Source organism: Megascapheus bottae, chromosome 10 (genome assembly GCF_031878675.1).
Source record: "Megascapheus bottae isolate mThoBot1 chromosome 10, mThoBot2.hap1, whole genome shotgun sequence".
Lineage (NCBI taxonomy): Eukaryota > Metazoa > Chordata > Mammalia > Rodentia > Geomyidae > Megascapheus > Megascapheus bottae.
Window position 1 is genome coordinate 20,317,101 of NC_143518.1, and position 15,612 is coordinate 20,332,712.

At 39.8% G+C, this 15,612-nt stretch overlaps 1 protein-coding gene and 1 pseudogene across 1 annotated transcript in view; one reads left to right on the plus strand and one right to left on the minus strand.

Moving 5' to 3' along the window:
• Cacna1e (calcium voltage-gated channel subunit alpha1 E) overlaps window positions 1-15,612 on the minus strand; it is a 446,101-nt gene that overhangs the window by 108,174 nt on the left and 322,315 nt on the right. The window lies entirely within an intron of this gene.
• On the plus strand, window positions 556-841 carry LOC150057679 (high mobility group nucleosome-binding domain-containing protein 3 pseudogene; annotated as a pseudogene).

The following is a 15,612-nucleotide window of genomic DNA, read 5'->3' on the forward strand; positions in this document are numbered from 1 at the left end:
AAATAGAGCAGTACTTAGCTTCTAAAAAGGACATTGTCTTTTTATTTCTTCTTGTAATTAATAGAAGGGTTACAGTTATATTCTCCAGATAGAAGAACCATTACTTCACATACATGGCTACCTTCTTATGTTTGTCCCCATTTTTCTCCCCCAACCCCCTCCCCTCATCTTGTTTCCCCCTTCCCAGTCCTATTTCAAATAAATAATTGTACATACAACATACCAGATAACAAGGTAAGATATTGTAACAATATGAGAATAATCAAGGGACAACAGAAAAGATGAGAAATAACATAGTACATTAAGAACTACAATCACACATTATATGGCTCAAAACCTAGATATATAAGGCCATATAGGATGAGGCTAAATGAAAGAACCTCCAGGACATTGTTTTTTTTAAAGGAAGAAGTCGGCAGGGTTGTAGGTTGGGGTGGCTGGGCTACAATGTGTGGAATGCCTGGGCAGCCAACTGCAAACCAGACACCTGGCTGGGTGGCTGGGCCCGTGGTCCCATCCATGGCTTGTACATTTTACTCCAATAACACAGTCACTATGCTGAAAAGAAAGTCTCCAGAAAACACAGAAGGCAAAGATGGACCCAAAGTAACCCCAATGGGAACCCAGGAGATTATCCGCAAAACCTGCTCCACCACCCAAACCTGCACCTAAACCAAGGGTAGCACTTACTAAGAGAGAAGCTGGCACAAAGATTGGCAGAAGTAGCTAAAGGGAAGGAGAAGCAAGAAGTTGGGAAGGAAGGCACAAACCATCTGAAAATGGGGAAACCAAAACTAAAGAGGCACAGAAAACTGAATCTATAGCTACCCAAGGAGAATAAGTGGACCTGGAAAATTAGGGGTAATTTTATTTACCTCTTGGGACAACTTTTAAAATCTATTTTTACCAAGTATTTTGTAAATGCTAACTTTATAGAACCCTACTAGTTGCCACACAGTAAATACAAAGATGGGACATTTGACCCTCTCACAATGATGTTTTTTTGGAAATTTTCATCATTCACAAGTAAAATAAATGTCTAATAATTGGAAACTGTTTAAAATTGATTCAACATTCCATGCCCTTGCTTTAAAAAAAAACTTAGTCTTATGCGACCTGTGGTGTTTTTACTGGGCACATTTGAATTTTTCATGCAGTTTTTCTAGAACAATAATCAGTGGTGCTTTTACACCTAGGTTTTATGTGATTTTAACAAGACATGGATAGTTATGGCCACCTGCCAATTATTCATGGTTTACAATAAATGAGGGTATTGTCTGCAAAAAAGGAAGTCTTCTGTGACAATACAGATGAACCTGGAGGACATTATGGTATGTGTTATGGCTTGGATATGAAGTGTTACCCCTAAAATGGCTCATGGCTCATATGTTTAAGTCTTGGTCCCAAGTCAATAAGTTAATCCATGCATACCAAATGGGATATTAGTAGTGGTGTCTATAGAAGGAAATAGGTGACTCCAGGAGAACAGGTCCTTCAAGGGCATTTCTTGCCCTGTTCCCTTCCCGTCTACGTCTCTGTGCAGCCTGACCACTATGAGAGCACAACTTCATTCCGCCACACTCTCCTGCCACCATAATGTTTTGCTGTATTACAGGCCACAGAAAGGAAGTACAGTGATCATGGACTGAAACCTGAGACCAGGAGCCAAAACAAATCCTTTCTCTTTTTGTTAGGTATTTTCTCCCAGTAATGCACAACTAACATACTATGTCCATATAAACTAAGCAGAGAGAGACAAATACTGCACAATCTTAATTACATGTGCAGTCTGAAATGGTTGCCCTCAAAGATACAGAGAGAACAACAGCTACTAAGAACTGAAACTGCTGCCATAAAAATAAAGGGATACTGGGGTTGGGTGGGGAGGGAAGCAGCAAAGTGTCAATTAAATGTGATGAATTACTTCTAAAGATCTATTTCATAGTATGAGAAGAACACTTAAATGTTTCTTACCACAAATTATGTGAAGTGATGGTGGTGTTAATTACCTTGATAATCATGTCACTGTATAACTATATCAAAACATTACTTTGTACAGCATAACTCTGTATAATTTTTGACAATTATATCTTACAAAATCTGGGGTGGGGTAGTAATGAGGTATTATCTCACAGAGTTAATCTTGCTAAATGCAAAATGATCACAATAGCATTATTTACATTAGTAAAATACTAAAAGTAGAGAATGACATGAAAATTTTTGTTGGAATTCTACATAGCAACAAAAGTGAATGAATCATTATATATAAAAACATGTACTTCTTTAACAAATCAGGTAACATTCAAATGGGTATATGCTATGAGGGGATACATGGGTGGTAAAACTACAAGCAAAGCAAAGGGAAAATATCAAACACAATTAACAGCTCTCTACTGTCAGTTAACCACTTCACAGGGAAAAAAACCCAGACTACATAAAATATTTAAAAAATTGTACTCAAAAAGAATAATCCAATCAATAAGAGGGCAAATGGATTGAAAAGAGTTCACGAAATTAAAATTGGTCAATGAATTAGATGAAAAAATATTCAACATCTTTAGCCATTATAGAAATACAAAACAAATTTATACACAATAGAATTCTATGCTGCCATCAGAAAGAATGACATTGCCCCATTTGTAAGGAAATGTGAAGACTTAGAAAAAATCCTATTAAGTGAAGTAAGCCAGACTCAGAGGAACATAGACTCAATGGTTCCTCTCATTTGTCATAATCAGTAGAAACCTTGAGCTCTCCTAGCAGAGGTTTACTATAGAGCATAGCCTAGATACATAATGAAAGGGCCTCCAGGATATAGAAACAAAAGCCATATAATGTGTGATTGTTGTCCTTAATGTGCTATGTTATCTCTCATGTCTTTTGCTATCCCTTGGTTATCTCATATTGTTACAGTATCTTACCTTGTTATCTGATATATTGTATATATGTTTATTTGGTTATTTGAAATAGGATAGGGAAGGGGGAAAACAAGATGAGAGGTGGGGGTCAGGGGAGGGAAATGGGGACCAAAACTTGAGAAAGGGTATCAATGTTTGTGAAACAATGCACCTTCTATCTGACAAATATAATGTAGCCCTCTATGTACTTTAAAAAACAAAAAATATGCTTTCACACATCTGGTGAATATAACTGTAACCCCTTTATACATTACAATAAAAATATGCTTTCTAAAACAAATCAAAACTACATGGAGATTACACTTCATTCCAGTTAGAATAACTAACATAGTAAAAACATATAACAAATTCTGGTGAGGATGAGAAGGTGAAGAATCCTGTACCCTGCTGGTGAGGCTCTAAATTAGTACAATCAGTACAAAAATCATTATGGAGATTTCTTTAAAAAAAAAACTTAAAATAGTTACTATTTGTTACAACTATACTAGTCCTGGGTTTACTTCCCCAACAAATCTAAGTTGATATACAATAATCTTTCCACCATTTTTTCTTTGCAGCACTATTCATAATAGCCAACTTATGAAATCTCTCTGTGTCCATCAACAGATGGAAGGATAAATTATATGTATGCTCATGTGCATGTTTACATGTGTGCACACACACACACCAGAGTAATATTCAGCCATAAACAAAGAATTATATCATTTGATGGAAAATGGAACTGGAAATTATCAACCTATGTAAAATAAGCCAGACTTGGAAGTGTAAATACTATAGGTTTTCTTCTCTGGGAAGCAGAATTTAGATTTTAAAAATACATGGAAGTAGAAGGGGGACAAAGAGAAAAGGAAGAGGTAGTGCTGCTGTTGCATGCAGTACTTACGTACTAGTTTCCTGTTGTAAGGCATTCCTCAAGTATCTCAAGACTAACTTGTTCTTTGCAATACAATAGGTCCCCATAGTCAGGTACACTTTAATTCAAAGGCTGTCAAATTGCGAGCTAGAATTAACTTACTTTCTGTAGCATGACAGCGAAAAGATTACAATAGTGCAAAACCTAGATTCATAAGGTCATATAGGATGAGACTAAATGAAAGGATCTCTACGATATGGAAACAAAAGCTTTAAGTGACTGTTGCTCTTAATATACTATGTTATTTTTCTTCTCTTTTGTTGCCCTTTGGTTAATCTCATATTGTTGCAGTATCTGACTGTGTTACCTGGTATTTTGTATATACGTTGGATTATTTGAAATAGGAAAGGGAATGGGGGAACACAAGATGATTGGGAGGTGGTGGGGGAGGGAATTGGGGAAAAACATGAGAAGGGGTATCAATGTGTGAAATGTAATGCACCTACTATCTGGCAACTGTAACCCCTATATACAATATTTTTTTAATTTTAAAAAGGTAGATCATGGGGGAAAAGACTGAAAAACATCTTCGCTTATAGGGAATATCCATCTTGAATGGGAATGTATCTTAAGAAAACAACTAAGAAACAAAGCAAATTAGAAAGGCTAATGAAGACCAACAGAAAAAACCTCTGATGAGCAGTCTCTTAAGTTCAAGAATATAAAATACAATTCTAGAAGAAACTTCAAAAACAATTTCCAAACTGAATAAAATACCGTGTAATTAAGGATGTTCTGTATACTTATCAATATATTGGTTTAATATATTAATATTTTTCCAGGTATGTCATTTTACAAATAGTCAAGTATATTTTTATTTTTCAAATCTTTCCCAATTTCATTTTTGGGTGGGTTCAACTTAATTCAATATATTAATAAGTATGTAGAACATCCTTAATTATAAGAACACTTATATTCGTGTAGGGAGCATGGAAATTGTTTGAAGCCACTTTGAAACATACCACAATGTATTAAAAATGTTTGAATATGTAATCCAGCAACTCTACCCTTAAGTACATACTCTAAAGAAATCTTTACCAATAATCCTAGTGGAGGATCACAATAGCTCAATAGCTATGTATATACAACCATATAAAATGATGCTAATAAAAATGAACTCTATGATATGGAAAAAATAAAAATACAGTGTAAAGTGATTAGGAGCAAAAGTTTGAACCTAGTTGCCTATGTTCTACAATGGTGGTCTCAGCTACACAGATTCAGGTCAAGGATGGGAAGGGGGTTTCTCTAGAGCCCAAGAGTTCAAGGTGGGCTAGCATGAACTCTGCCACTGTTCATTTATGTGGCAGTGGAGATTGGTTTTGTCCAAACACTCAAACACAGAATTTTATAGTGCAGATAAAGTGGCAGAAGATGACATTTCTATGCTCAAATTAATCTTCCAAGGAGACAGACAAGACACTTTTTTAAAAAACAGATGCTATAGATAGACAATAGGTAAAAATGGGAGGACAGAGCTACCCAATCTATGAGATAAACTAGATCTGGTATCCAGGATATTAAAACTTGAGTGAGGAATGAAGAGAGTGAGTTGGGAATGAATAAGATAGAATGAATATCCTCTCGGCCCCTGGGAGATAGATTGGATGTTGTGATTAGCTGAAGAGATGAGGGCTCAGGTGGCTGTGCTGAGGCTGGAGCCACAGCAAGCAGGTGGGTCTGGGTTTTTCAGTTTGCTCACCTACCATCATAGAATTCAACTGAAGACAGTCTACATGTTTCTAGTTAGAGCATTTTTTAGGTCACTTCTCGGCTTGCGATCCCTGTCGTTGTTATTATTGTTGTTATTATTATTATCATCATCATCATCATCATCATCATCATCATCATCATCATCATCATCATCATTCCTGGGGCTTGAATTCTGGGCGTGGGTGCTGTCCCTGAGCTTCTTTTTCTCAAGGTAAGCACTCCACCACTTGAGCCCCAGTGCCACTTTGGGCTCTTTTAGGCAGTATAATGGAGATGAGAATCTCATGGAGTTCCTCCCCAGGCTGAGTCACTGGTACCCAGCTCCTTATGGTTTTGTTGTTGTTATTGTTGTTTTTGTTTCTTTTTGTGGGTCATGGGGCTCGAACTCTGGGACTGGGCCCCATCCCTAAGATCTTTAGCTCAAGGCTACAACCCTACCCCTGAGCCACAGCTCCACTTTCCCTGTTCTATTGAATAATTGGAGCTAACAGTCTATCTTTGGTCTTTGGTCTTTAGTGCCTGGGCTGGCTTTGAAGCGGGATCCTCAGATCTCTGCCTGAGTGGCTAGGATTACAAGCCACCTTGCCTGGATCCTTACGTTTTTTAAATGATTGATTATCCTTTTATGAAGATGCTTAAGGAAACACTCATGAGGTTGACTAAACTGCCGTCACATGGATGAAATCCAAGAGTCTGATTGGGCAGGAGGTAATTCAAAGGGCAAGGAGTGGAGCAACTTCCTTGTGGGGCATAACAGCCCAGTCATTAAATTCTATTCTCATAATATTCTTGATACTCTGTTTTCTTGGCTCTCACATTGAATGGGGCCACATGATTAGTTCTGGCAAATACATTTATGGCCTAATACTTCAGTGCCAGAGAGAAGATATTCAGAGCTCTCTTTCCTCAAGAGAAAAGCATGGTTGAAATGTTTAGATCTGCCCATGTTCTGAACAATTGTGAGGTTGACTTGCCCAGAGTCCTTAGCTGACCAGATGGCACAAAAATGACAACAGGAAAATATAAAGCAACACCAAGAGGAAGAACTAACTTCTTTTTGTAGTCCAGAATCAATGAAGCTATGTAACTTGGTAGTAGGTATCATCAGGATTCAAATCTTTCTCTGGTTCCATTCACTACATCCCTATTTCCCCAAGGACTTGATGCGATTTCCTTTATTCTCTAAGTTACAGGAAATCCTCAAAGGGTTTTACATAAGGGAGTAGCATGATTAGATCTATTTTTAGGAAATTATCTGTGTTTGTGCCAAAAAACTACAGATGAGTGCTAGGATGACATTTGTTAGGCTATGACAGGAACCTGGGAGTGACACAATTAATGGCACTGAAAATAGATAGGGATGAGAAAAGATGATCAGATATGTCACAGAATAGAAAGGCATTCACAGACCACATAAGGAAGAACCAGGAATTCTAAAGACCTCTGAGATGGCTTAAGTGGGTGAGTCAAGATGAGAAGAGGTAAGATTTTGTTACATGACATTGTTTTTTTTTTGTATGATAAGCTTGAATTGAGTCATCAGATCTACCACTCAGCTGAAGATAAAAATTTGCAGCACAGGAGTAGAAGAGATTGAGGATGTAGATCCAAGGATCAAAAAGGACAAAGGTGGTTTGTAGCATGGTAGAAAGTGAGAGCTCACATGGAGAGCAAGGTGATGATGCCCAGAATGTCTCCTGTTGGGAAGCTACTACACCACCACCCCCAACCCAAATTACAGAGAATAACACATCCAGTTCCCCCAAACTCTTCTTCCCACTTTATGTTAGCCATGGCCATGTGCCTAGTTCTGACTCAGAAAATGAGATTAGTATTGATATGCACACTGTCATTCCAGAAACCTTTGCCCATTAGTGCTCCCCTCAGCCTTTCCCCTCTGCCAGTGTGCCCATGCAAGTATCACTGAAGTTGGGGCATCCCAGGAAAGTAGAGGCTCTTTCAGTCTGAGTCTCTAAGTGGCAGCTACGGCTCTGACTTGACAATTTCAGTCACACTGTCATAAACTGTTCTTCCAGATAACTGTTTTCTTAGGTGGTACTGGAGTTTGAACTTAGGGCTCTATAGCTCGAGTCACATCCTCAGCCTACTTCGTTTAGTTTTCAGATAAGATTTCACTAACTGTTGCCTGGGCTGGTCTTAAACCATGATCCTCCTATCTCTACCATCTACCTAAGTGGCCACCCCCCCCCATAGATTCCTTCAAAATTTCTCTGTTGAAAATTCGAATTCATCAGGTACTGTTGTCATGACTTGTGGCCCCATGGGAGGTGATCAGGATAATGTCTTCATAATCAGAACTGGTGCCCTTATTTTAAAGACACACACACCCCCACCCACCCACCCACCCACCAGGTTGGGCAACAGTGACTCATGCCTATAACCCTAGCTAATCAGAAGGCTGGGATCTGAGGACAAAGTTTGAAGCCAGCCTGGGCAGGAAAGTCTGTGAGATTCTTATCTCCCATTAACTATCAATTAGCCTAAGTAGGACTGTGACTCAGTTGGGAGAATGCTAGCATGGAGCAACACAAAAGTTCAGAGACATGCCTAGGCTCTGAGTTCCACCCCATGGCCAGCACAAAACAAAAGGGGGGAGGTCTTTATGATAACAGAATAAGACATTAATTCTCTGATGTTGATCTGCCATCCTTCAGAACTGTGACAAATAGATTTTAGTTGCTTCAATGGTGCTCAGTCTATAGTAGTCTGTTGTATCATCCCAAATGGACCAAGGTAACAATGTGGCCTGATCCAGGCAGGGAGAAGGAGAAGTCTAAGGGGAAAGGAAAGGTCTTACTGAAGTAATAAGGTTTATGTACCTCCAGGAGGTGGAAGAACTTCCACACTAAGACCATCTACTAGGCTGTATGGATTCACTGAGGTTCAATGAAGACAGACACAGGATTCAGCAAAGCTGACTGTCCAGTAGCCCTATGGCTGGCAATGTGTAAAATCTCTTTCAGGCTTTTCCTACCAGACTGTAGGAGCATGAGAAAGAAGCCAGACTGGCTGGGCTAGGCACGAGGTAAGAAACACACCATTAAAGACTCAGTTCTTTATCTCTTTAGGCCCTATGGATTGGCAGCCTACCCACTCCTCACTGTAGCAGTTTTCGCTCAGGCTCAAGTGACTGTCATGTCCTTGGCTTGTGCTCTCCCTCCCTTCCCCTATCCTTCTTCCTGGTAGCTTGAGGGTCATGCATAGCACAGCAGACCTGGCTTCTTGAAAGTGTCCAGCCCACTATCACAAAGATGGTAGAACCATGTTAAAAGACCATTCTCCGCCCAACCAATACTACCAGGACAGTCTTCCAAATGCTCATCTGAGTCCCCTGTCTGCTACACTCCCGCTCCTCCTGCTTTTGTCCTGACTGCTACTCTCTGTTTAGCTCCTAAAATGGGTGATTTAGTCTAGATCACTTGCTTTGTGCTAACTTTCATTCCCTCCTGGACATGGATTTGTCAATCTTGCACATTTTTATGGCCTGCCTGCCTTAAGCTCATTGGGTTTCCACTCAGCCAGATGTGCTCTTTGCCTAGTCACAGTATTGAATTAAACTCTCTCAGAACCCCAATCCTTGTGGCATTGATTTGAGGGGTAATATACCCTGTGAATGTGGATAGGAGCTCAGTCTTTGAGTTTTCTAGACTAAACCAGTACTAAAATCCCTGGAAGAAGTCTGTGAGAGTATTTTCTTCCCCATTTTGCTGTTTAGCATGTTGCTTCTTCTCATCCTATGTCCTTACTGGAATATGTCTCCCATCTCCTGGCATTATGCTCCCCTTATCTGGCTTCCCAGGCCATGTACGCTGAGTTTGTCTCCCTCCGATAGGCATGGACACTCAGAATTGAGATGGCACAAGTTAAAATCCTGGTACTCCATCCAAGATCTGCTTCCCATATTTTCCCACTAGCAATTCAGGGGCAATACAGTTTTTTTTGTATATCAAGTAATTATGAAAAGTAAATAGAGAATATGCAGAAATTCTCGCAGCATATCATGGTTATTTTGGTTTTTTTTTTCAGATTCCTTCATCTTTTGTAAATCTACTCCCTATGAAAATGATTCTTTCTTGCCTAGGACTCTGCCATTCTCAGGTGCAAAAGTATAAGAAGCATGGACCAAATGTGTAGCTATCACTATATATCATATTTCAGTTTCCAGTGGCTCTTTCAAAACTTAAACTCCCAAGATAACACGCATAATAGGAAGTTTGTTTATCAAGAGTCTAGTTTAAGAGGCCTGTAATTACCAAAGTCATGTTAATAACCATCTGTGTTAGGTACAATGTTAACTTTTTCTATTTATTCTCTAATCTCATCAATAAAAATCTTCATGGTTTTATGGTCCTCATTTTACAGATTGAGAAACAGATTAAAAATGGTAGAAAATTTGCTGCTGGTCCTATACATATTTCAATGGAGAGTTAGAGGTCCAATCTAAGCCCTCCAGCCATAACCACCATGCTAGACTTTCCTCCACAAATCAGGGTTTCCTCTTTCCATTTTCCCTTGATCTATAAAAATCCTAATGTAAGCCCATTTCATGTGCATGCATGTCAAAGGTACAGCAACACGGTCCATCCCAAACGGTCCATCCTTCCTGTCACCAATGCCATTACTGTTATTACATGCAGCTCTTTACTAAAGCCCCCAGAGAAAGGTGCATTTCCAAGTAATTAGTAACTTTACTGGGGTTCTTTAAAAACAATTTCTCATTTACCTAAAAATTAAAAAAGGCTTGTGGAAATAATATGCATTCTAATATCCAACCTCAAGATCATGATCTAGGAATATAGTAAATGCTTGCTCAGTCCTCCCTTTGAAGCAGCTGAACCTAACTTCTGCACCAGTAATGTCTACCCTCAGCTGAAGCTCCATTGGTCCAGCACCCATTATCACCTCCCATCTGCAAGAAACAGGCTAATGGTTGCCTCTGTGAGAAGGCCCTCTGTGATTCAGCCTGTGCCAAACAAACCTACTTTGTTTCTAAGATACTCAAACATAGCATGCTTTCTGCCCCATGAATAAATTAGTACCTACCTGAAAGCACCTACTTGTCGGGCTCCTAAGTTTACAATACTTCCTCAGCCTTATATCAAGGTTACACCTTGAGTCAGCTAAGTTCTAGTCACATGCCAAGACCCACTCCACATTCCACATCTCTGCTGCTTTTACAAGCGAAGCCAAAGTGGTGTCTGCCATTGTAGAATTATTGCAGGTGATTGCAGGAATGGCCAACATGAGGTAAAATGGAAAATTTAGCTTCCTAGAGGACACAAGTCCCCAAGTGAAAAGTAACAGGTTGCACACATCTTTTGTTTTTTTTGTTTTTTGTTTTGTAATTAGTAAAAGGGTTACATGATATTTGCCAGATAGAAGGTGCATTAATTCACATACATTGATACCCTTTCACATGTCTTGGTACCCATTACCCTCCCCCCCACACCCCCCACCCGTCTTGGACATCTTTTGAATGATCCTATAGTTAGTGATCAGAAGGTTATATGCTATGTGCAATAATGTTCTATAGAGAAAATTTCTGTTTCTACTCTTTCCTAACTGGCCTGTATCATAGATCATTAAGGTGTGTGCACTGCAATTACTGTTATTTCTTAGATGTGAAAAGAATCACATCAGAGATTGAATTGCATCATTTAAAATTACATGTGCAAAGGAAAAAAAGGACTTTCTAATCAAGCCTTAACAGTACTGTGGGACTCTATCTGTAATTGTCCTTTGATTCTCCCCCTGATTAGGGAACAATTGAGACACACAGAATATAGTGAAGTCAGAGGGGGGAAAATGAAGATTAGAAATATTCATTTTCTATCTACTAAAGCCAAATGGAGAACATGATGTTCACTGTACCTTCTTTTGATCTCTCGATAATGTTTGCTAAAGAATTCTAAACCATCTAATTCATTGGTACAAATATGCTACTCCAGGGGCTGGGAGTGTAGTCTAGTGGTAGAGTGCTCACCTAGTATGCACGAAGCCTTAGGCTTGATTCCTTAGTACCACAGACACAGAAGAAGCTGGAAGTGGTGCTGTGGCTCAAGGGGTAGAGCACTAGCCTTCAGCAAAAAGTGTTCAAATGCCCAGGCTCTGAGTTCAAGCCTCAGGACTGGCAAAAAAAAAATGTGCTAGTCCAAGCCTGCACTGTTATATGTAACTGTCCAGGGAGCTAAGAAAAAAGGGGGTAGAGGTCACCTGCCTCAGGAAATTCCCCAGTTCTAACAGAGGAAGAGGCTGTCCTCAATATCTATGTATCCCCACATATACCAAAACTCATGGATGGGGCCAGGTGCTATAATTCAAGCCTGTAACTCTAGCTACTTGGGAGTTAGAGATGGGAGATTGTAATTATTAGCCAGCCAGAACATAAAAGTTCATGAGCCCCCATTCAGCAAATGATGGGCATGGTGTCTAGTGCTTACTATCCCAGCTATGGGGAAGCACATGGATGGGCCTCACAAAGATCATCCGTCATCCACAGAGACATGGGCAAGAGGACTACAGTCCAGACTAACCTTAGATATAACGCAGTGCAAAGGGGCTTGAAGGCAGGACTCAAGTGGTAAAACATGTGCCTGGCAAGCAAGAGGCCCTGCTCACCAGTACAAACTGGTGACTCATGCCTTAGATCCTAGCCACTCAGGAAGCAGAGATCTGAGAGTCAAGGTTTGAAGCCAGCTTGGGTTTGTCTTCGAGACTCCGCTCTAATTTATCAGCAAAAATCTGAAACTGTAGTTATAGTTGGTATGGCTGGTAGAGCAGCAAAAAAAAAAAATTCAAGGGAGAAGGCAAGGCATGGCATGAAGTTCAAGTCCCAGTGCCAGTATGTGTGCGCTCTGTCTCTGTCTTTCTCTCACTCTCACACACACACTCACCCACACTTGCACACATATCTAGAATGTAAATAGTGGTTGGGCTCTATTATTAGAGAAGAAATATAGCAGTACAGGTACATTATTTTTTAAACAAATATTTTCTGAGGTCAGTTTAATCTTCAGATTCGGAACTTGCAGAGGCATACCCCTTTCTTCTAAATTCACCAGTTATAAGAAAAATAAATTTAGGGTGGACACAGAGGCCTAGAAACATTTTGTGAAGTTCTTTGAAATGGAAAACATAAAACCTGAAAAAAAGAAGCTGCTTTCACTAATAAACGGTTCTAAAGCATAGGATGCATTTTTCTCAAATATTAGCTGCTTAACTGGTGAAAGCGATGAGAAAATTAGTAGAATTAGGGTGCAGGCATACTGGTTTATACCTATCCTCCAAGCTAGTTGGGATTAAAGGTGTGAAAATCAAAGTGTAAGGCCAGCTGGGGTAAAAATTTAGGAAGACTCTAGGTCAAGGAGCAAGCCAGCTTTTGTAGCTCATATCTATAATCACAGCACTGTAAGAGCCCGAGTCAGGAGAATCATGGTCCAAGATTAGCTCTGGCAATAGTGTGAGAAAGATAACAAAAGCAAAATGAGATGTGGGCCTGGATCTGGTGGTACAGTGCTTTCTGGCAATCATGTGGCCCTGTGTTCAAACTCTAGTATTGCCAACAATAAAAATAAAATAGATGTAAATGTTTGAATAATTTGCTTATTGAAGAGAGAGATGCTATCATTCTGAGGGGATGTTAGTTCATCTGTACATCTATATATCACTTGTCATGTTTGCAACAAAGAGCCAATTGTTGGAGTCAAGTCCAAGCACATACAATAAAAGAATGGCCTGAATAAGACATGAATGTACACATTCATTCATTGACCAACTGAACACAGTCTACTAGGCCCAGCATGTGGTAGGATAGATCTCTTATTATATAGGCACAGAATAATGGATACGAGAAACAAGTAGGAACAAAGTGGCAGAAGGATCTCCAAATTCAACTCATTCCAGGAATTAAGTGTGTTAATAGTGAGTTGGTTCAAAATGCTGCTAGAGAAATGGAGGAACAAAGGGGAATCAAATGCAGCAGTAGTATACTCAGCACACAATGTTGAAAATAAACTATATAACCTGTGGGCAGGAGCAGGAGGAAAAAACTGGGAGATTTAGGGGTGAGAAAAACAGAGAGATGGGCTGACATTGACTAAAAAGAAGTGCATTCACTACTTGATTTTTGAAACAGAAGCCCCTCTGTATCACCTTTATAACAATCAAAAATATTTAATAACTTAAAAATGCTGCCAAACATGGATTATATGAGTAGATAGGTATTCCAGTGTCCTTGGCCATTGTAATATAGAAAAATGAACTATCTGAACAAAGGACAAGGAATATCAAGAGAGATGTTCATGAAAATGCATTCTTCAGGAGGAGACCGTTCAACCTGCTCTGGGTACATTAGCAATTCAAGTGTGGTCAACAAACAAAATATTTACTGCAGTTCCTCCTCAGCTCGCAAGTCTATTCTTCTTCTGTATATATAGCATTGGGGTGCTTGGTGGAAAAGAGCCTTGGGTTGTAATGAGAGCCATTTAAGGGGTTTTTGTATTTGGATTTTAGTGGGGAAAATGACAGACACAGCACACATGATCACCAGGATACAGTGAAACTCAAAGAAAAGAGCAAAGCTGGACTATGTATAGGAAAGGGCAGTGGGAGGGAGGAAAGGAGAACAAGAGCGGAAAGCCAGGCTGTCTTCCAGACAGTCGGGAACAATGTGCTTCAATGCACAGGGGCTCTTTTGTCAGAATCCCTGAGCTGTGCATGGTCCATAGCCCAGCAGGCTGTACAAAGTGTTCCAGCCCTTGACTGAGATTCTACCATCTTTGTCACAATCAGCCAAAGGCCAGCAGCTCTGTCAGACAGTGGCAAGAAGCACCAATAGTCTCTTCAGATATATCCACTGGTTCATGATCATTGTTTTTTAATTGTTATTACTACTACTATTGTTGCTATTATCATTTTAATTCTTTCCCTCCAGTGCTTTCCTCCCTTTCCATGCAAAACTGGTTCAGAGATGCCACTTTTTGAGCTCATTATGTTGTCATGGCAACTAGAATTTTTTTTTAAACTTTCTTCTCCTTTCCATGAACTCTCCTTTACCTCTCCCCTATCTCTTACCATATACGTGTTTTCCACAAGAAACAAAACATGGAAGACAGTCTGATATCTCCACTGGGTATTTTTTCCACACACGTCAGCATGTCTCTACCTTGGGTACATTACATTTCTCCTATTCTCACTGTCTCCAGTTGATATCCCTAGACTCCAAACCAGAGGTGATATTTGGGAACAAGACCTTAGAAGCAGCCACCAGTAATGATGCCTCCCCTTTCCTCCTACAGGGAGATGTAAGATTATTCCTTCCTGCTTATGTAAACAACAATCTCCTTGGTGTGTCTTATTCATGATGACCCAGTCCTTGAAAACATTTCAGACAACTACAACTGTAGGTGAGGACATCTCCAATGTTTATTCTTCACAGGGGGCTTTCTCCTGAAATCATAGAAGGTACAGTTGCCAAAATAATAGAAGAAATCCCTAAAGATATCGTGCTGACATGATTTGCTTTATTATAGCATTAACCTTTGCTATCAAAAACCAAGCAAGAAAGAGAGAAAAGGAACCAAAACAGGGAAGACAGAACCTGAACTTCTGCACTGCACACAAGTCATCTGAAGAAAGCAGGTGGCATTGATCAAGATATATCTATTCATAAACTGCTTTGTTAAATGGCAACTCCATTGTATGACTGAAGATGATTAAAGAAAAGATTTTTTTAAAAGCAAGCAGGTGGCTTGCTTCCCACCTGGTTCACTCCCTCACTCAAGGCAGGCTTTCAGTGCAAGCAGTGTAGGTGTCCAGTGGAGAGATGGTGATGGGTATACTCAGCTGCAAAAAGAGCACTCTGAGGATCTCTTGGCCTGTGGTAGAAACCCTCCTTCCTCCTGATAGCACCAGGCTCTGCTGCTATTCTGCTTACCAGAACTAGGGAGGATGTGTGGACCAGAAAACACAGGATCTCTGGGCTGAATGAATGTAGGATGGACAGCTGTGAGTCTAATCCACATTAGGACATGGCCATCTGGATAATGA